This window comes from Elephantulus edwardii, unplaced genomic scaffold (assembly GCF_000299155.1).
Source record: "Elephantulus edwardii isolate Elephantulus edwardi_28Jun2011 unplaced genomic scaffold, EleEdw1.0 scaffold00052, whole genome shotgun sequence".
Taxonomy (NCBI): Eukaryota; Metazoa; Chordata; class Mammalia; order Macroscelidea; family Macroscelididae; genus Elephantulus; species Elephantulus edwardii.
Genome location: NW_006399802.1, coordinates 2,868,312 through 2,888,961, shown reverse-complemented (window position 1 = coordinate 2,888,961; position 20,650 = coordinate 2,868,312). Strand labels below are relative to the sequence as shown.

The 20,650-nt window shown below is 44.5% G+C and overlaps 1 pseudogene; it reads right to left on the bottom strand.

The window, feature by feature from the left end:
* Window positions 1-7,077: 7,077 nt before the first annotated feature.
* LOC102861721 overlaps window positions 7,078-20,650 on the bottom strand; it is a 42,565-nt pseudogene continuing 28,992 nt past the window's right edge.

The following is a 20,650-nucleotide window of genomic DNA, read 5'->3' as shown; positions in this document are numbered from 1 at the left end:
ACTCCCAGAGGTGCCCGGTTCAAATCCATCAGATGCTCTGCTGGATTAGGAGAGACAATCTCCCCCAGTACCAGTCAGATTCAATTTGACAGTACACACACACACAAAATAATAAATTTTTTAAATTTTTTTTTTAAAAAACCCTGATTGCTACAAGGTCAAATATGGTCTCTCACTGTGCTACACCTACTTTAACTAATTATTGTGTCTAACATGTCTTGCTAATGATCATACAGATTTTACAAAACCTCTTTTTAATCACAGTTGTGTGGTTTATTAGGAAAACAGTTTGGGGGATGGAAGAGGCAAAGGATATCACACAGTGAAAATCCAAGTTCAGTAAATAGCAGCCCCAAATCAGATTAACAGCAAAGCACAATCCCTCAATTAATTCAGACAGCTTCTCATTCAGTAGCAAAATGCAGCCCTTCAATTAATCCAGGCAGCTTCTCAGTCAACAGCAAAAATCCTGTTGTACGGGAACCTCTGGCCCTGAAGGATGGCACTGCTTTGGCTGCTGCTTATTCATGCCTAGTGTTGAGGAAGTCTGCCACTGAATCTGCTCTATTTAGTGGTCAAACTAGCCATTCCCCACGTGGATAGGCTAACATGTCCTATGAGGAAGAAATGGCTCATGCAGCTGTTGATGATAGAGGTGGGCTATCTGCCTGCAGGGCAGCTGGATCAGATTAGAAGCTCTTCCCAGAGAACGATAGAAAAGACCAAAGAACAATGGTTTAGAGAAGCCAAATTTTGAGTTAACAGATCCACGACACCACAGTCCCTGTGCTATAGTGGCTTATTCAAGGTGGCTTTTCTAGCCCCTGGTTTCAGTTTTTATCATATGATTGGGTGGGACTAGACTGGGAGCTCTGGTGGCCTAGTGGTAAGAAGCTGTACTGCAATCTCAAAGGCATGTGGTTCAAATCCACCATCTGCTCTGCGGGAGGAGAAAGGGCAATCCCCTCCCAGGCAATTTATTGCCACTGAAAACCAGCTGGAGGGTCAGCTATGTGTCGGCTCCACCTCCACAGCACATAACAACAAACACAACAGACAAATGCTAGGTGCGGTGTTTGTTGACCCACAAGGTGTTGGATAGTCGTTTGGCTGCTTGTTGTTGTTAGGTACTGTTTCGTTGACTATAACTCATTGTAACCCTCTAAGCAACAACAGATCTAAAACCTGCCCTAGCCTGCTCCGTCCTCACATCCTCTGTCACACTCAAGCCCATTGGGGTAGGCACGGCTTCACTCTGTCTCATTGAGGCTCTTCTTCTCTTTTGCTAACCCCCCACCTTTCCTATATGTTGTCTCTCTCCAAAGATTGGATTCTCCTGAAAATATGCCCAAAGTACGTGAGATTTACAGTCTTTGCAATCACTTGTTATGCATCAGAGAGTTGGATAATGACCAAGGAGGATAGAAGGAGAATTGATGTCTTTGAGCTGTGGTGCTGGAGAAGAGTATTGAGAGTACCATGGACTTCTAGGAAAACAAACAGATTTGTCCTGGAAAGGGTTAAACCGGGTGGTTCCTTGGAGGCAAGGATTCTGAGGCTCTGTCTAACATACTTTGGACATTTTGTGAGGAGAGACTGGTCCTTGGAGAAGGACATCATGCTTGGGAGGGTGGAGGGACAGCATAGGAGGGGAAGGCCCTCTATGAGGTGGATTGATTCAGTGACTGGGATAATCGGGTTGGGAGTGTTAGAGACAGTGCGATTGGCACAGGGCAGAGCGGAGTTTAGGGCTGTTGTACATAGGGTCGCTATGAGTCGCAAGCGACTTGACGGCATATAACAACAACAAAAACAAGGTAGTAAGTACATGTAAATAAGTTATATGAAATACTGGCAAGGGGATCAGCCAGTTTTGCCATCACAATGTGGGAGGGGGGCTCTGGGGGGGGGTGAAGTGAGACTCTTGCTGTCATAAATTGGAAAGAAAGCAGTGTGCGGCACATTGTGTGGGCCCAGGGTTTTCTGTTCAAGCCGAAGAACAAAGACCAGACCAGCAGCAAAAGCAGCAGATACGGCGGAGGACTAGACACTGGTGTGAGACAGTGCTGAACTAGAACTGCCTCCGCATGGAGCCAGAGCCAGGGCCTTTGCCTAGGCTTATGGGAGAATCTGGGGGTGGGAGGATTGCCTAACTGACAGAACTGAAACAGCTTTGTAATACTGGCCCAGAGATGAGAGGCTGAAGTTTGGAAGGAGGTCTGCTTTCAAACATACCTAATGTCCTGCCTGAAAAATTATTTCCTGAGTATTCCTGACCTGAATTGTAATATTATTTCCCTAACAAGCCCCGTAATGATGAGTATTGTTTGTGAGTTATGTAAGACTATTGCAACATTCTGGTGCGTAGTGGTAAGAAGCTGCACTGTGATGCCAAAGACATGTGGCTTGAATCCACATGCTGCTCTATGGAAGAATGATGGGTAATCTCCTCCTACGTGATTAAGCTGCCACTGAAAATCTGCTGGAGGATCAGCTATGAGTTGGTTTCAACTCAACGGCATATAACAACAAGTAGTAGGAAAGAGAATTAGTGTTAGACTTGATTGAAGTAGCCTGGATGTGTGTCTAGTTGTAGATAGGAACTCTTCCTCCTTGCCAGGTTAGTTGAGGTCAGATGCTACCACCCTGACGTTGCATTGTGTGGCAGTCCCTTAAAACAATCCTACAAGTCAGCTATTTGTTGTTAGTTGCTCTTGAGTTAGCTCTGACTCATGGCAATACCATGTACACCAGAACAAAACATTCCCTGGTCTTGTACTATCTAGAGAATCACTGCATGCTCAAGTCCATTGTTGCAGCCTCTAAATATATGAACCCAAAATCTACTGTCATCAACTTGATCCTGACATGTACTGACTGGGTGACAGAAAATTGGCATTTCTAGCATTAGCCCCCATGGGTGGGCTGGGGGATGAGCTCCAGCTACCTTAACTGCAAACACATGGTATTGCAAATCCTCAACAACTCTGAAACCAATTTAAGAGAGTATAAGAGAAGGTGGTGGCAAGGGTAGAGAAAGGGTGAAGAGACTGTGGCCAGGTGTAACCAGAGGAACCCTGGAGATAAAGGCCACAGTTTTGCTTGCTGTATGACTGAAGAAAAAGCTGGCTTGCAACTCCTCTGAGATAAAGTTTGCTAAGTGATAAAGGAAACCAAAGGCTTCTTGCATTTGTGCTGTTGACCTAACCTTGGACTTTCACTAAGTAATTGTCCCTTGTTAATCTGGTCTGGAACTGCCGGACTGAACCTGGACTTGCAGTCTTGCCTTGGATGATGTTCTTTGCCTCCTCCAGTCTCCAACTTATTTCACTAGTAAACCCCACACTGTGAATAAACTCTAAGTCAACAACGAATATCAGACTTGATTTATTGGTAGAAAGAGGTGCAGAAGCATGGGGTTGGCATGTCTGACAGAGCTACTGTTTATTGCTATAGATATTATTGATGAAGACAGTTTCCCTTTGTGAAGCAGGTAGAAGTCAGCCTTCACCACCCTCAGATTACCACTGCTCCTTTCACAATGACCATGAATCAGATTTCTGAGACTATAAATCTTTATGAGAAGAGATTGCTCATCTTTTCCCCAAGCAGCTAGTACATTTGAACCAATGACCTTTCAGTTGCCAGAATAACATGTAACACACTATGTCGTCACAGTTCCTTATGAATGCAGAATTCTCCCAGCAGCATATCAGACGTAGAACTCCAGGCCTTTCTTCCTAGACCAGTTGTTGTTGTTGCATACTGTCAAGTCCGAACCAGCCCATAGCTGGTCCTCAGTAGGGTTTCAGAAGCAGTAAATTGCATGGGAAGAGACTGGTCATCTTTCTCCTGCACAGCAGCTGGTGGGTTCAAACAGTGTACTTTGCATTGGCAGTGCAATGCCTTACCACTAAGCCACCAGAGCTCCCTGGCAAGCCCACTGAAACCTGGGTCATCTTGGCGGGTCTGAAATATCAACGGCATAGCTTCTAGCATCACAGCGCCATAGAAGCCACCACAGTACAAGCTGACAAACAAGTGCTGGACGGGAGGGATTATTATCCCCACATTGCAAATGAGAGAAAGGAGGCTCAAAAATCAAGCAGCTTGCTTGAAGTCACATAAGTCTTTTGGATGTTAAAGCCTGTCTCCTTTACAATATGAGAGACTATGTCTAAGGACACATTATTTATCCCTCTACACCTCACCAAATACGTGTGAGGCACAAAGAATGGACAATGTACCCAAACTTCCCCAGCTGGCGAGCACACGTCTGGACACCAGCCTGCTCACAGCCTTTAACCTTTGCCTGGCTCACGGCTGGAACCATTTGGTCAATTACTCATTGTTCCTCTGCTCCTCGAGGTCTTCTCATTCTCCCTGCAGCAACCAGAAAGTCGCACTGGGTCAACGAAGCCTAGTGGTATAATGGTTCAGGATTCAACTGATAACTGAAAGGCCAGAGGTTCAAATCCACTAGCTGCTTGCTTCTCAGGGCGGGAAGACATGACGAGCTCCCGGCTCCTGTGAAGACTGCTGCCTCGAAAGCCCTGGAAGAGGACTCTGCCCTTTAGGATTGCTGAGAGTGGGAATCGATCTGGTGACACACGTCAGAGGAGATGGATCTGGGGGAGAAAATAGGATAGAAATAGGGCTCCAGAGCCCCCAGAGTACGTTCTCTCCCCTGGTCAGGCGGAGCCTCTGGTTCATCAAAAATAATTCCCCTGAAGTCTCCTAACACCTTAGGTTTCTCTCCAGCAGCCCTGGTCAGGCACGGTAATTTCCAAAACCACTGCTCTGAACGCTCACAAATCCTCCGTTCATGCTCAGACATATAAATTGCATTAGCGGAGGGGAGAGCTATGCGCCTGGCGGTGTGATCTCCGAAGGAGAGAAGGCGGCTGCAGCTCAAGTGCGCACACGTGAGTGCTCTCCCGGGCTGGCCCGGCTCCAGCTGAGCGGCAGCGGCAGCGTGGGCCTCTCCAGACCTCTCCAGGCTGGGATGAGAAGAGCCCATTTCCCTCTCAAGAGCGTCCCAGGTGTGGGCAAACGGAGCCTCCGCAGCAGCAGCAGGCTGCATGCACCCCAGGACACCCGCGGTGGAATTAATATGTTCCCTCAAGAGCTGCACCCAGAGGCTCCACGCAATGATCTTTTCCTGTAGCCAACTCTCTCCTGCTTGCTTTCATCCACACTACTGTGGCACTTCACTGGGATTCCACTAAACCATGTGTTTCCATCGATTTACATGTGCATTCTCCCCCACTTTGCTTTGGGTCCGATGTTGGGTTCTGAGGACCCCATAATGAATTGGAAATGGCCCCCCAAGTCCAAGTAATCAGTCCAGAGGAGAGGAGAGGGCGTCAACAGTCAAGTTCCCCGCCCCCCAAAAAAAGGAGCTCTGTACAGCTTTGTAGAAAACAGGCATGAGTTCGACTCTCAACCCTGATGTTTGCTGGCTATGTGGTCCTTGTGCAAGTACTTGAATCAAACAGGCTTCTGTTTTTCATTTGTAAGTTAAAAGTTATCCAGCGGGCAGAGACCAGCCAGAGGATAGCCTCTTTACTAGAGAGAAATTGATGCATAGAAAGACACAGGCTGTTGAGGAAAGAAAGTCAACATTGGCAACTAAAGGAATTAGTGAAGGCTTCCTGGAGGAAGAAGCATCTACCTAAGATCCTATAGGATAGAGCGATTTTGATGTATAAGAAGCCGAGAATGTTGGGAAAGATGAGGTAGTAACCAAAAGTAGCTGGAGCAGAGAGCAGCTGATCCCAGAACTGTGAGCCCAGAGAGATGAGCTGAATCTCATGCTCAGGGTGTATCCTGAGACTATGGAGAGACAGCAAATATTTCAAACAAGTCTGCAATTAAGAAAGATCACTTAAGATGGCCAGTGGTGAGGTCCAAAGCAGCAGTAGAGGCCATGGCAGAAATGAGAAGGATTTTCATTAAAGTAGCAACAGTAGGGATGGAGAAAAGAAACCAGATACAAGAGTTATCTTGGCGTTGTCTTAGACAGGGCCTGGTTGTTGAACTGATTGATTGCTGTGGGTGTAAGATGAGAAGGATTCTAGGCAAATGTCCAGGCTTCGGGCTTGGAGGCTAGGTGGGCGGTAGGGCCGTTCTTTCAGAGATGTGGAATGAAGGAGGGGTGGTTCTAAAGACACAATGACCTGGCCAGCTCCAACATGCTTCCGTTGAAGGAGAGCATCACTGCAGATGTTGTGCAATGCTTTTCGGAACTCTCTTAGCTCAGCCCCTGAGGACTTACTTCAGGGCATTGCAGCCTACTGACACTGGCCCAAACCACCATGCATAGCTGTTCTGCCTCTGAGAAAGGTTTTGGCAGTTCTGACCTGATCTTAGTCTTCCTGCAGCTTCTACCACTGGGTTTAACTAGGCCCTTGGGGGTCCTGCAATCTTTCTACCTCAAGATAGTCTTGCAAAGCTTTGTAGACAATGTCCCTGTTCCTGGAGTCTTTCATTTGTTCTACTACTGTGTTCACAGCCTCCTCCTTCTCCACCTCAGACAGAGTTCAGGACACAAAACAGCAGGTGTCCCTGGTACAGCCCAGAGTGAGTAGACTACTCACCTCCCTCCTTCTAGACATTACCCCACCATTAGTTCAGCCTGAGATCCTCCCAGCCTCCATAGCCGTCTCCATCAATTAATTTATCTCTGTGATATTATAATTCAGCAATAGACTTTTTAGTTCTAGAAATAGAACATTACATTGGTCCTGACAAACTTTGTCCATTGGGGGGGGCATCTTGCAGAATAAATTAGGTGCTGTGGAGTTCCGATGCCAATCCAGCCCCAACTTTTCTATCTTCTATATGAATATAAATAGCATCTGCTTTTTGTCAACCATTGGAAAGTACATGATCATATCCTGGCCCCAGGAGCAACAGAATGAAAGATCAGCTCTTGCACCCCTCTTCTGGACAGCACCATCCCCCATCAGCCTAAACAGAGCCTTTCACAAGAGGGACGAAGAACAAATGCTCTAAGCGCACGTAAGTAAAAGTCTCCATTGCCTGGCGGCACCTGGGCCCCACAGGGCAGAGCACCTAGAGGCTGCTGAGGACGTGAGGCCTGGAAGAAGATCCCATGGTCTAGCAGGGCCACAGCCAAGCCTCTATCTACCCTTCAGACAAGGGCTCTCAAGAGCTCAGTGGTTTCCCATCACTGCAGCCCGCTCTGGGAACTCTGCCATCTCTTCAAGATGCACACTCACCCTGCTTCTTCACCTTCTACCCTGAGGCTGATTAAAGGGCGAATTTGCTTAGTTGGCCTCTTATCTCATTCAGCATTTAGCCCCCCGGAAAAAGTCAATTTCAAAAACAGAGGCAGGTGATGTTGCTGACCACAGCGATGATCTAGAAGACAGACCTCAGGGTCACTTACCTTTAAAATTCAATTCATTTTGATTCATCAGATACTAATAAAGGGTTTAGCATGACGTGATCCAGAGTGACATCAGTGAAGACGGTGGATCCTATCTTCCACAAAAGCAGTGAAGGCACTGGAGGAGAAAAAGGTAAAAATCCAATTCAACAGAACCTACTATTTAACAATGGCTTGCAGTTAGTCAACAAAGCATGTCCATTCAAAGACCTCCACGTGGCCACAATGAATGAATGAAAATCTAACTTCTCTGTAAATGTTCATTAAAATCACAAATAAAATAAAATTTTATTAAAAAAAGACCTACATATGACTATTCACAGCAAAATTATAATTAGCCAGAAAGTAGAAACGACCTAGTTGCCTGTCAGTTGATAAGTGGATAAATGAAACGTGGAAGATGAAAATGGCAAAGTATTACTTAGTCATAAAAAAAAGGAGTACTGACAGATGCCACAACGGAAAGGAAATGTAAACCTTCACTCTGAGGAACAGGAGACAAATTCATACAGCTGATTCCATTCCTAGGAAATGACCAGAGTAGGGAAACCTGTGTTGTTGTCATCATTTTTAGGTGCTGTCATGTCCATTCCAACTCACAGCAGCTCTGTATACGATGGAACAAAAGAGCGCCCGGTCCTGCCACACCCTCATCGCCATTGCTCTGTCTGACCCTGTTGTTGTAGTCACTGTCACATTGTCAGTCCACAGACACAAATCAGTAGGTTAGTGGTTGCCAGGGACTGAGAGGAGGAGCCTATAGAAAGTGACTGGAGTGTGTATGGGATTTTTTTTTAAGGTTGAGATGTTCTTTGACTCCAATCACATGACCTAAATCTCAGGGTTTTATGTTCCTTTCCTTGCTTCTCTGTTCTCATCCTAAGTCTGATGAAGAGTAAACAAGAGTCTGTTCTTTCCTTCCACAGACAGCCCTGCAAAGCAGGCAAGGCAGAAATGGGGGGTGTATGGACGTGCTTTTGATAGAATGAGGATCGGAAATTACTTGTTCAGAGGAAAAAATGCATGTGCTTCCTGATTGAGAAGGCTTTGGTCTGAGAAACAGAGAAAGACAGAGAGAAATCTCTGTTTTAGAGAATAAGTGAACAAGAGTTTGGTGCCTTAATTTCCTCACGCTGCAGTGACAGACCAGTACACTTCTGTCAGTTTGCCATAATGTGGTGGCTTGTGTGTTCTTTGATGCTGGAAGCTATTTCAAATGCCATCAGGACCACTGATGGTGGACAAGTTTCAGCCATGCTTTCAGGCTAAGACAGACTATGAAGCAGGACTGACCATGCACTTCTGAAATAACAGGCCTTTGAAAACTCTGTGGGCGATGGAAGAACATTGTTAGATATAGTGCCAGAAGGTGAACCCCTCAGCTTTGGAAGGCATTCAAAATACAACTAGAGAAGAGTTGCCTCCTCAAAGCTGTGATGTGTGTGTGTGTACTATAAAAACAGAATCAACCCGTACCTGACCCTCCTATGGGTTTTCAGAGGCTGTAAATTGCACAAGAGGAGCTTGTCCATATTTATGCCTTGGAGCAGGTGGTTCACCTTAGCAGCGTTGTGTGTGAGATGCAATGAGCGACCATGTCGGCTCCACGTAGAGGAGCTAGCATGGTGGACCTGCTTCTGGACAATTTTGTCTCCACTCTGAGCCACTACAGTCTGGTAAACAGGAAGCCAAACGTGTTCAAATTGTATGTGAATGAAGAGTTAAAATGTCAAGCAGAGTTGATTTTCTTAGTAAAGTGTCTGGACTCTGACACCACTTTGAAAGGTTCATAGGGCTTCCTGGTTCAGTTCCTGGCCCTCAGCTGTGTTTTGTTAGAGGAGTGTTAATATAAGCGGATGGTTGGTTGTATTCTACACTCACACAGGCACTTGCACGTGCACACATGCATATGACAACACAAAGCACAATTGTCTTTGCTCTGATGGAGGCAATTCAGGCTATCCAGTGCCTGGTGAGCTAAAGATTTTGAACACAGAGAGAGGAACACATTGTGAGATTGTGATGAATCAATGTAGGTCTGTAAAGGGCTGCCACTGAGTGAAGGGAGTGGACATGTTCTCTGTGATTGAGACGACAGAGCCAGGACCAGCAGAAGAAAATACAGGAAGAATGATTTCTTCTCAATAAAGCACCTTCCAAGGAGCCCAGGTGGTACAAGGGCTAAGCATCCAGGAACAAACTGAAGGGCTGGCAGTCCGAAATCACCGGTGGAGAAGGAGCTGGCGATCTGTTCTCATAACTGTCACAGCCTAGAAAACTTTATGGGGCCAGTTTTATCCTGTCACATGGGGTTGCTATGAGTCACACTTGATGACAACCAACAACAACAATCATCATTTCCTAGTCTACTTGTGAAAACCCAACTTCAGTAAAACCATCTTTTTTAAAAAAAAAATTATTGTGTGTGTGTGTGTGCACCATCAAATCGGATTTGACTGATACAGGAGGAGATTGTCCTTCCTTCACCAGCAGAGCATCTGGTGGACTCAAATCACACACCTCTGGGATTGCAGTGCAGCTTCTTGCCATTAGGCCACCAGAGCTTGTCAAAACCATCTTTTTTAAAAGCCTGAATTTTAAGATCAATGGCATTGCAAAAGGGAGAAATGAGTTCTCTGTCAAAAGACGCAAGCAAATAGAGTTCTGAGGATGCTTGGAAGAACTGCGTAACAGAGGATACTGACCTGACAGTTGGATACAGTGACCTCTGAGTGTCCTTCCATCTCAAGAGGGACCTTGTCTGCATCCATATGAGGCCCTTTCTTTTGCAGAAACCGGTCTGGTGGATTTGCCAGGCTTATTATACCCTGTGAGAAATCTTTCTCTGCCGGTGCGTTTGTGGTGGTGGTGGCGTATACTGTCAAGTCAGAACCGACCCATAGCTGGCTATCTGGCGGGTTTTTAGAGACAGCTAATTGCACAAGAAGAGATTGTCCATTCTTCTCCTGCGAAGCAGCTGATGGATTCAAATCACCTTCGGGATTGCAGCGCAGCTTCTTGCCACTAGGCCTCCAGAGCTCCCTGTACTTAGGTGAGTCATATCTTTTTTTTTATTGAAATATACATAATATACCACAAAATTGACCTTTTAAAGTGTGTAATTCAGTGTTTTGCATATATTCACAAAGCAGTACAACTACCTTCATTACCTATTTCCAGAATATGTTCATTGCCCCCAAAAGAAAACAGACATAGAACGTCTTTCCATTTATTTAAACTTTCTTTCATTTCTTTAAATCATATTTCGTAGTTTTCAGTGTACAAATCTTGCACTTTTTCATTAAATTCATTCCTACGGGGTTTACTCTCTTCAATGCTAATATAAATTGAATTGAATTTTTTATTTCACTCTGGACTGTTCATAGCTACTGTACAGAAATCCCACATAACTTTATATTCTGCAGAAAGACTAAGTGATATAAGGACAAAGAAATAGCTGTTGAAGCCATGAATGTGGGAAGCAACTAGATCAGGACAGACTGTTTTGAAATGTAAAATACAACTGTTGAATTGTAAATCTCCACAGAGGCTGTGTCTCTGTGAATTGGAAGACAAACCCAAGGAATTCTTTGAGAACTGAAAGGAGAAGAACAGAGAAAATAAAAGTGACTTGAGTGATGAATCCAGATATTAGCAGGAATCCCAAAGAGAAAGGACTGAGCAGATGGAGAAGTGATAATCAAAAGGAAAAGTAGAATAAAATTTCCCTGAGCAGAACAAACACTGCAGTTTTCTGATCAAAAGAATATACAGAACACCAGACAAAATTAAATAAATGAGATGTACTCCTTGACATAATCTGGTGAAATTCTTCTAATCATTCAGCCAACACAGATTTACTAAGCACCAGCTACATACCAGAGAAGAATAAAAGAAAACTTCTATAGGCTAATCAAAGCCAGAGGAAAAATAACAATAACTTTCAAATGAACAACAACCAAAAAAAAATCTGATTGCTTTAAAGTTCTCTGAAATAGTGAACTCACAAAGAAAATTAAGTAACACATCAAAAGAGTTTGAAGAAAAAAGATTATAAAAGAAAAATTCCAAATCTAGCCAAATTGTTATTCATGTGCAATGTTGCACATAACTTTTTGAGATACAGCTAAAGTGGTAATATGAGGGAAATCTTAAATAACTGTATTTTTAAATAAACATAGACTCTGCATTCAAGTAAGAAAGGAAAAGAGAGAGAAATTAATCCAAGAAAAGAAGAAGTAATCAACAGTTGGTAAAGATAAAAGTAGATATCAAGAAACTACCTTCTTCCATCAAAGAAAAAACAGTAGAGATGAAAAAAGTCAGTGAGACAGGAGCAAATAAGGAGTGAGGAGGTAGATACAAGAGTTGGGGGCTGTGGTATGCAGGAATGAAGAAGGGAGTGAGGGAGAAGAATGGGGGGCAAGAATAGTTAAGTATAAAAACAAATAGTAGAATTAATAAATAAATTCAAAAGTCAGCTCCTTGAAAATGCTAACAATAGAGACAAAGACAAATTGTTGTTGTTATGTGCTGTTGAGTTGCTTGTGACTCCTTGAGACCCTATACACAATAGCTCTGAACCCTGCTCTATCCTGAACCAATCTCACTGTCTTTGACAAACCTACTCTCATTACCCCATTTATTGTGTCAATCCATCTCACCCAGGGTCTTCCTCTCCTGCACTGTCTCTCGACAGTGATCATGATATCCTTCTCCAAAGACTGACCCCTCCTGGCTACATGACCAAAGTATGTGAGACAGAGTCTCAAAATCCTTGTCTCTAAGGAGCAGGTTGGTTTCACCATCTCCAGGCCAGACCTGTTAGTTCTTTTGGAAGTCCATCTGCCGTGAGGGACTTCTTCAGAATGCTGAATAGCAACGATGTCAGTCTAAAGATTAATCCAGACCATGGTCTTCACAATTGCACACTATGCATCAGAGAGCTGGACGATGACCAAAGATGACAGAAGAAGAATTGATGCCTTTGGATTGTGGTACTGGAAAAGAGCATGGAACATACCATGAACTGCTAAGACAACAAACAGGTCTTCTCTGGAGAGGGTGAAACTAATTTGTTACTTGGAGGCAAGGATTTTTAAGCTCTGTCTCACATATTTTGGGCATGTTGCCAGGAGGGGCCAGTCCTTAGAGGACATCATGCTTAGAAGGGTGGCAGGACAGTGCAAAAGAAGAAGACTCTGGATGAGATGGACTGACACAGTAACTGAAATAATGAGGGTAGGTGTATTAGAGGCAGTAAGACTGGCTCACGATAGAGCAAGATTCAGAGCTATTGTGCATGGGGGCACTATGAGTCAGAGTCAACTCAACAGCACGTAACAAGAATCAAGGAAAGAAGAGAAACATAAATAAATAATAATTATGGAGAAAGGTTATATAATCAAACAGTCTGAGGAAATTATATTATTTGAATTAAAATAATAATTTCTCAAATTTTGCTGACAAAGATTGTTGTTGTTGTTATGTACCATCGAGTCGCTTGCGACTCATAGCGACCCTATGTACAACAGCCTTCAACTCTGCTCTGTCCTGTGCCAATCACACTGTCTCCAACACTCCCATCCCAATTTTCCCAGTCACTGAATCAATCCACCTCACAGAGGGCCTTCTCTTCCACCCTACCAAGCATGATATCCTTCTTCAAGGACCAGTCTCACCTTACAACATGTCCAAAATATGTTACAGGGAGCCTTAGAATCCTTGCCTCCAAGGAGCCATCCGGTTTAACCCTTTCCAGGATGAATCTGTTTGTTTTCCTAGCAGTCTGTGGTACTCTCAATACTCTTCTCCAGCACCACAGCTCAAAGGCATCAATTCTCCTTCTATCCTCCTTGGTCATTGTTCAACTCTCTGATGCATAACAAGTGATTGCAAAGACGCCTGTATCAGACGCACCTTAGTTTCCAGAGAGACACCATTGCTCTTCAGTACTTTGGAGAGGTCCCTAACAGCAGACTTTCCCATGGCAATGTGCCTTTTAATTTCCTGGCTATTGATGCCAAGAGTGTTGATTGTGGAATCAAGCAAACTAAAGCTGTGAACAATCTCAATCTCTTCACCATCCATTCTGATGCTGCCAATTGGCCCAGTGGTGAGAATCTTTGTCTTCTTGACATTGAGCCTCAATCCATATTGGAGGCTGCAGTCCTTGACCCTCTGCAGCAGGAAGACTGGAAGAGATCTATATTTGTTCCCATTCTAAAGAAAGGTGACCCAACAGAGTGTGGAAACTATAGAACAATCTCATTGATTTCACATGCAAGCAAGATTCTACTGAAGATTATCCAAAAACAACTGGAACAGCACATCAGCAGAGAACTGCCAGAAGTCCAGGCTGGGTTTAGAAGGGGTCGTGGTACTAGGGATATTGTAGCTGATGTTAGATGGATCTTAGCTGAAAGCAGGGAATACTAGAGGAATGTATATCTGTGTTTCATTGACTATGCAAAGGCGTTTGACTGTGTGGATCATAACAAACTGTGGCTGACTCTGAGAAGAATTGGAATTCCAGAACACTTGATCGTGCTAATGAGAAACCTATACTTGGACCAAGAGGCTGTTGTTAGAACAGAGCAAGGGAACACTGCATGGTTCAAAATTGGGAAGGGCATATGCCAGGGATGTGTCCTATCCCCAGTACCTTTTCAACCTGTATACAGAACAGATTATCCAGGAGGCTGGGCTCTATGAGGAGAAATGTGGAGTCAAGATTGGTAACGACCTATGAACAATCTGCATTATGCAGATGACACAACCCTGCTTGCTGAAGAAGATAGACAACAAATAAATAAACTTTTTAAAAAATCAAAGAGTCTGGAAAAGTAGGGTTTTTTTAAAAAAACAAACAAAAATGTCCAAAAAAGCCTAGCTCACCATAGTTTTAAAAGTGAATTATTTTAAAATTCAGGCAATAGATAACTCTCACACTATTTATGTGATTCCACAACATAAAAGTTGAAACACTCTGTAAAATGTTTTACAAATCCAGCATAACCCTCACACCAAACCTTGTTTATACACTCACATGTGTATTGAATGCATAAGAAGTGAAAGAGTGGGAGGCAGTCTTAGAGGTGACTCGCTGTGTCCCAGATCTGTATAATAAAGTGCATTTATGGGGGGGGAGTGAAAGAGTGATAGCATCAAAATCAGTCAAAGTCATCCTGAAAAATTGGAACCATCTCATGGCTGACCTTCCAGTGGCGCGTGTGTGTGTGTGTGTGTGTGTGTGTGTGTGTGTGTGTGTGTGTGTGTTGTTTTAACTGTGCAAGGAGACTGTTTATTTGGGAAAGATTTTGCAATAAACATGGTGAACTGACTCTAGGCAGCTGCTATTCTTCTCCCTCATCCTCGTCTTCGTAGAAGGTGATGCCCACTTTTTTGTGACCCTTCTCCTGGGGAGCCAGATGCCCTCACCCACATACCAGAGCGTGAACACCCTTCTGGCGTACACCAAGTTGAACTTGTGCTGGTGGGCCCAGGCCCTTCGCGATGCTGGTAGTGTTTCTCAGTGTGCTCACAGCTCTCTGCACCTCTGCCGGTTCACCCTCAGGCACCACAATGGGTGGCTGATAGTTGATACCAATCCTGAAGCCCATAGGACATTAATTAGTTGAATCCTATACGTGGTCCTGATGGCAGCAATGGCAGTGTTGACGTCCTTGGGCACCACATCTCTACGGTACAGTGCGTAGCTGTACTTGCCATGATGAGGGCCACACTTGGCCATCTGGTTGGCCGGCTCAAAGCAGGCATTAGTGATCCCTGCTACCAACAGCTACTCACGGTCAGCCTTCTCTGCTGGTGCACGCATGGCCAAGCTGAAGCGGATGCAAGGGGAGGGCACCAAGCTGATCTGGAACCCTGCCACACCCATGTTCAGTGCTCCATCAAGGTGCAGGCGGAAAGTGTCAGAGGAAACAATTTGATGAGTTGATTGAGGTGTGTGTAGGCTGGATGCTCAATGTCCAGACTGCAGAGGGAAATGAGATGCCTCATTGCCCACGATGAGGGAAAGTCCAAGTGCTCCAGGGTGGCATGGGTTGTCAGGAGGGTGTTGCAGGGCTCCACTCCACCTGTGGATGCCTGAGATTCTGGGTAGATGGACAACTCCAGTTTGGATTTCTTACCATAGTCAACAGAGAACCATGCTTTGAGGAATGAGGTGAAAACAGAGCCAGTGCCCCCTCTAAAGCCCTGAAGGCCTGTGTACTCATCAGACAGCTTTTCGATCTAATCCAGTACTGGGTCAATGATCTCCACACCAGTGGTATTGTGGCTACGGGTGTAGTGATAATCTGCTCTGGATGGAGATGAGATATTTCAGATCTTATTATCTATGAGGGGCTCCAAATCCACAAAAACTGCTCAGGGTATGAGTTTCCTGGCACCAGTTGCACAGAAGAAGGTGGTGAAGGAGCCATGCCTTCACCAGTGGTTTTGTCTCTGGGCTTCTTCCCATCAGGCTGAACTCCATGTTCCGGACAGTAGAGATCCCAACAGGCGTTGCCCATCTATACACCTGTCAGCCCCACATGGACTGACATACATTCACACATGATAGGCATGGGAGGTGTGTCTCAGTGTCAGGGTGATGGGTCTCAAGGAGAATTTCCAGTGGGATTTCCGCTGCTTTCTGAGATTGCCTATCTTTCTTCCCTATAACCACTGGTGGTTGTGAACTGCCAGGTGGTTTTTAACCTTTGGGTTAGCAGCGCAACTCCATATGGTCTGTGTCACCAAAGCTCCCGGTATTACATAAATAGCAAGTTAAAGGTTGGTAAATTCAATCCAGCAATATCATTAAAGGATAGTGTCTCATGATGACTGTAAGGCTGATTCATAATTAGATAATTTGTTATTATAATTTGTTGTTTTAATAGGTCAAGAGAGGAAAAATACCATCATAAATGCCAAAAAGATAATTTCCTAAAAGTCCTTAAGAGGATATGAGATGAGCTCTGGTTGCATACTGGATGTGCTGTGCTGCCAACCCAGTGACAGGCAGTTCTAATCCACCGGCTGCTCCAGGGGAGAAAGATGGGAAAAGTCCTCCCATGTGATTTACAACCTCTGAAAACCTGCTGGAGGGTCAGCTGTGAGTTAGTTCTGACTCCAGGACAACGAGACAGAAAATCCCATCAGTTCACTTCCAACAGGAGAACGCCGAGTACCAAACCCGCTGATTCTGACACTCAGCAGCCCTCTAGCACTCCACAGGGTTTTAGAGGCTGTAGATCTTTGTGGAAGTAGACTATCCCGACTTTCTCCCTTAGACTGGCTAGTGGATTTGAACTCCAGTCATTAGGTTTAATCTACTGCAACACTAAGATCCCTACTATAGCAACAGGTCTCTGGGGGTCGTGCTTGTCACCTTCATTGTCCAGTATTATTTTGTTGGATTTTTTCCCCCAGTATTGTTTTTAATGGTTTGGTCAGTAGGTTGATTTTTCAAAATGGCAGCTTTCCTAGTCAATATTTTCTCTTGCTGTACGACTGGGTGGGACTATGCTAATAATATAAGATGAACAGCACCTTTTGGCTTCACCTTATAGGGAAACCCATGCAAACAAGCTGTGTAGTCTACTATTGAGGGGACAGGTCAATTTTGTCATCTGACGAGACATAAAATGAGCAAGTCTAGAGGCAGAAAAAGGCCCCCATTCCAGTCCCACTGTCTTTACAAATGGCCTAGCTAATGCAGTCAACAACAACAAAGCACGAGTGCAGTCTGAACCCACCTCAGAAATTCCCACTCAGCTGTTCCTAGGAGGGAGGGCACTGAGTGTTTTACAAACTCTCCCAGAGGAGCTGACTATTGGAAAAGGATAAAAGGACATCACACTTGAGAAGTGGAGGGTCAGCAAAAAAACTGTTAAAAGTTAAAAACAGTGAGTGCACCAATGGGCTTGGCTGTGCCGATTCTGAAGACAACACAGGATAAGACAGGGTTCGGATCTGTTGTTCACAGGGTCACTGTGGGTCATATTTGACAACAACAAGAAGAAAGTAACTCTAGATTATTCATTAAACAAATGTGGGTCCAGAGAAAACTCTGTAGCACAGGTCAGAAGAAAAGGGAAGATATTTTCTCTTTATCTAGATTAAATAGTTTATTAGATAAAGATTTGTTGCTGTTGTTGTTACTGTTGTGTGCCTTCGAGTCAATTCCAACCAATAATGACTGTAGGATGGAATAGAACTACATACAGTAGGACTTCCTAAGGTGCAGTCTTTATGAGAGTAGATATCAGATCTTGGTGGGTTCAAACCATCAGTCTTCTGGTTAGGTCAGCAGTTGAGCTCTTAACAGTTCTAACACCAGAGCTCCTTAGATATAGATTATTGTTGTTGTGGACCATCAAGTCAGACTACCCTATAGCTGACCATCCAGTGGGTTTTTTAAGGTTGTAAATCACATAGAAGGAGACTGCCCATCTTCCTCTGCAGATAAGCAGTGAATTTCAGGTGCATACTTAAGGGTTGGTAGTGTATTTCCTTATCACTAAGCCACTAGAACATAGATAAATAGATATAAGCATTGTATTGGGGGCAGATACACCAAAACATCAGGTAGGCCTGCTCTGTTGGTGGATACAATGAGTTGGCTTGTTAGTCTGGCTTCCATCCACTATTCATTAGAGTTTCAGGGGATTTCAAATAAGTAGGGAGGGTTTGGCTAAGGGAAGAAAGAGGTATCTGACCTAATCCTTGTTTTTAGAATTTTAAAAAAAAACAACAGCTATATATATAATCCCCTAGTTTGTGGGGAAACAAGACTTCACAGAGTTTGTTGAAAGCAAAAGGGCCCCCTTAGGAGATCAGTCTCGGACCACAGTTATGAGGTCTTTATAATTGCACAGTCATTTGAGAGGATCAAGTAATACAGGGAATGGAAAGAACATAGCTTAGTGCTTCAGGCCAGCCTGACTACCAGCCCTAACACGGGACCCCAAGCAAGTCTTTTCTTCTTTCTGGGCTGGTTTCCCTATCTGTACAATGGAAAGTTAGGCTAGATGGTTTTTACAATCCTTCTAGGCTTCATTCTAAGATTTCACAGGTAAGACACCTTAAACACACACACGCGCGCGCACGGCTTCCTTCGTTAGTGTGGTACGTGGAGTGCCTGTCCAAGCCGTGTCTCCTGGTGATATATGCTACTCCACGTTCTTCCAAGAGGGTCATGCTCTAAGCCTGAGTCTCCAAGAGCCTCCAGTGTCTCTGTGCACTCTGTGAAGATGGGATTCTCTAGGGTCTTTGTTGGCACAGTTACTTACAGGGATGACAGCAAAATTATGCTCCCAAGCGCCTGTGCTCTCCCAGCATGTTGGAACTCAAGACCATCTGGCAAGAAATGTGGCCCCAGTAGTGCCAAGGATGGCAGCCTGCCCGCTGCCCCTCTGTGTGCCAGGCCTGGTCTTCAGGTTGGAGCTTGCATCCCCTCAACTCAGGATTTGAGTGGGACCAGGCCTGGGAGAAAGCTTCTGGCAAGGCCATACCCTCAGGATATCACTCAGCCCCTTTGCCTGCAGAATGGGAGAAGAGCCCTTCCAACATCTCAAGGGACCAATTGCTGACTTTTCATGAACAGGAGAAACTTTGCCTCCTAATATCCTATCTGACACAAAGTTAGACTTGAACCCTAAGGAACTTGAAGGAGGAAATGGATTTTTGTAAGGCCACAGAAAATAGAGGAGCGCTCCCTGCTTCAGGGTCAGGCAGATAACCCAGCCACAAATGCTTGGTCCCATTATTTCCTAACCTCTCTTGCCAGGTTGTTTGAGAAATCTCTATGCATGGTGTCTGTGTACATTAGTTAGCTACTGTGGAGTCAGCCCCTAGTTCATGGCACAACAGAACAAAGTGCTGCCTGTTCCTGTGCCATAGGTTTTCTTTTTGCAGATGCTACTGTAGTTGTATTGTTTGGTTTTGCTGTCTTTTTTTTTTTAATTATGATTTAAGTAAAAGTTTTCAGGGCAAGTTAGTTTTCCATTCAACAATTTATACACACTGCATGTCAGGGATTGATTGCAATCCCCATGCAGTGTAACAGCACTCTTCCCACATCCTCCCTGTGTTTCCAGTTTCTATTCTTCCTTCTGTCCTATTCTTTCTTGGCTCCTTTATCCCTGGGGAAATGCTGCCCTTTTGATCTCATATGATTGACGATTCTAAGGAGTGTGTACTTCTCTGATGTTACTGTTTGCTTTGTGGTGGTGGTGGTGTTATGTGCTGTTGAGTCACCTGTGACTCATAGCAACCCTATGTACAACAGCCCTAAACCCTGCTCTATCCTGTGCCAATCTTACTGTCTCTGACACACCTATCTCTATTACCCCAATCACTGACTCAATCCATCTCATCAAGGGTCTTCCTCTCTTGCACTGTCCCTTCACCCTCCCCAGCATTATATCCCTCTGCAAAGAACTGGTCCTCTTTGCAAAACATTCCAAGTATGTCAGATGGAGCGTCAGAATCCTTACCTTCAAGGAACAGCCTGGTTTCACCCTCTCTGGGACGAACCTGTTTGTTCTCCTAGCAGTCCGTGTTATATTCAATGTTCTTCTCCAGTACCACAGCTTAAAGGCATCATCTGTCATCCCTAGTCATTGTCCAGCTCTTGGACACATAGCAAGTAATTGCAAAGACTATGGCCTGGATCAGGCATACCTTAGTCTCCAGACTGATATCATTGCTCTTCAGTACTTTGGAGAGGTCTCTGACAGCAGACTTTCCCAATGCATTTTGTCTTTTAATTTCCTGGCTGGTGGAGCCAAGCAAATGGAAACTGTTAACAATCTCAACCTCTTCACCGTCTATCATGATGCTGCCAATCAGCCCTGTGGTGAGAATCTTTGTTTTCTTGATGTTGAGCTTCAATCCATGTTGAAGGCTGCAATCCTTGACCTGCAGCAAGTACTTCAGGTCCTCCTCAGTTTATTTGCCTGTAAGTTTAATTCCACTCCAGGCATGAAGGTTATAGAAGAATCATAATCTCAGGTTTTCACTGGTCTCCATCAGACCAGTAAGCCTTGTCCTTCTTTTATTATTATTTTTCGTTTTGCTACACATTATTTTCCCACTCTATCTAGGGTGAACACCAGGGATGCATCCTATCTCCATAACTTTTCAACCTATATGCAGAACAGATTATCCAGGAGGCTGGGCTCTATGAGGAGAAATGTGGGGTCAAGATTGGTGGACGATTTATCA